Raw genomic sequence first — 2,031 nt, 5'->3', positions numbered from 1 at the left:
AGTCAGATGCAGGGTCTCTGAGATTATATTAACCCTGTAGTCCAGTGTCAGGGTGCTCTGAAATGAGATTATATTAACACCTGTAGTCCAGTACAGGGTCTATGATGAGATTATTATTAACCCTGTAGTCCAGGTCAAGGGTCTCTGAGATTATATTTAACCCTGTAGTCAGGTCAAGGGGTCTCTGAATGAGTTATATTAACCTGTTAGTCAGGTCAGGGTCTCTGAATGAGATTATAATTTAACCCTGTAGTCAGGTCAGGGTCTCTGAGATTATATTAACCCTGTAGTCAGGTCCAGGGTCCGTGAATAGGATTATATTAAACCCTGTAGTCAATGGTCGGGGCTCTGGATTATATTAACCCTGTAGTACGAGTCGAGGGTCTCTGAATGGATTATATTAATCGCCTGTAAGTCAAATCAGGGTCTGCTGAGATTTATATTAACCCTGTAGTCCGGTCAGGGGGTCTCTGAGATTATATTAACCCTGTTAGTCAGGTCAGGGTCTCTGAATGAGATTATATTGAACCCTGTATAGTCCCGGTCAGGGTTTTCTGAATGAGATTATTTTAACCCTGTAGTGACGGTCAGAACAAGAGGAGTTGTTGTGGCTTGCCACACTCATCACCAACCACCAGGGTTTAGTCACTAGATACCAAACTGGGGGGAGGACCTACCTGGAATTTGTCCAATAAGAATCTCTCTTTTGTTTGCTTGCAGAAACATTTCGTCGCCAAAAAAAAAGTGGGGATTAAAGTTGCTAGCTAACAAGTTCCACAATTTTAAGAAGGGGCGAAACAGCGCGATTAGGGGGCGGACAGGTTGAGATGTAGAGTAGGGGCGGAACAGCCAGTTTCGCAGTGTTAGAAGAGGGTGCGGAACAGCGCTTCGCAGTGTGACGGAGGGGCGGAACAGCGTTCGCAGTGTGAAGAGGGGGCGGAACAGTTCGCGTTATGCGCCAGTGTGAGAGAGGGGCGGAAAGCAGGTTCGCAGTGTCTGAGGGGCGGAACACCGGCGAGTGTAGAGACGGCGGAAACGGTGCTTTAGAGAGGGGCGGAACAGCGTTCGCAGTGGTGAGAGAGGGGCGGAACAGCGTTCGCCAGTGTGAGAGAGGGGTGGAGACAGCGTTCCGCAGTGTGTGTTTTGACCCCTCACTCCCCCGACCTCTAAACCCCTGACGACTTGTAGTGATGAGTGTCAAAAATGTTTCCATCATGGCACCTTAATATTTCTGCCTGTCATCCTGTCTGAAGCTGCAGTTACCATGAGCCAGACACAACGGCGTAACACCTCGTCTCTACGGCAACCTACCAACTCTATCCACTGACATCTCAAACCCAAAGAAGAACGGTTTAAATGTGGGGCTTAATCCAGCTTATCACTGCGTAGAGAAGGGTTTTAATGTGGGACTTTAAATCCACTATCACTGCTAAGTAGAGAAGGGTTTAATGTGGGGCTGTTAATCCAGCTTATCACTGGCTGGTAGAGAAGGGTTTAAATGTGGGACTTTAATCCAGCTATCCACTGTAGTAGAGAAGGGGTTATGTGGGGCCTTTAATCCAGCTATCAACTTGCTAAGTAGAGAAGGGGTTAATGTGGGGCTTTTAATCAGCTATCACTGCTAGTAGAGACGGGTTTAATGTGGGGCTTAGTCCGTATCACTGCTACAGTAGAGAAATGGTTTAATGTGGGTCCTTTAGTCCAGCTATCACTGCTAGTAGAGAAGGGTTTAATGTGGGGCTTTAGTCCAGCTATCACTGCTAGTGGAGGGTTAATGCGTGGGGGCTTTAATCAGGTATCACGCTAGTAGAGAAGGTTTAATGTGGGGTTTTCTTTAGTCCAAGCTATTCACTGCTAGTAGAGAAGGGTTTAAAATGTGGGGCTTTAGTCCCAGCTATCACTGCTAGTAGAAGAGGGTTTTAATGTGGGGCTTTAACTCCAGGTATCACTGCTAGTAGACCGAAATGGTTTTAATGTGGGTCCTTTTAGTCAGCTATCACTTGCTAGTGAGAGAATGGTTTAATGTGGGTT

The 2,031-nt window shown here is 46.7% G+C and overlaps 1 long non-coding RNA gene across 1 annotated transcript in view; it reads left to right on the top strand.

Annotated features, from left to right (window-relative positions):
• Positions 1 to 1,679: 1,679 nt before the first annotated feature.
• Positions 1,680 to 2,031, top strand: part of LOC139025427 (uncharacterized) — a 9,250-nt gene continuing 8,898 nt past the window's right edge. Inside the window, exon 1 of the long non-coding RNA XR_011477007.1 lies at positions 1,680 to 1,770. This is a non-coding gene — a long non-coding RNA (uncharacterized lncRNA). The remainder of the gene's footprint in view (positions 1,771 to 2,031) is intronic.

The sequence above is a fragment of the Salvelinus sp. IW2-2015 genome, unplaced genomic scaffold, assembly GCF_002910315.2.
Source record: "Salvelinus sp. IW2-2015 unplaced genomic scaffold, ASM291031v2 Un_scaffold2642, whole genome shotgun sequence".
NCBI classification, from domain to species: Eukaryota; Metazoa; Chordata; class Actinopteri; order Salmoniformes; family Salmonidae; genus Salvelinus; species Salvelinus sp. IW2-2015.
This window is presented reverse-complemented; position numbering and strand designations above follow the sequence as displayed.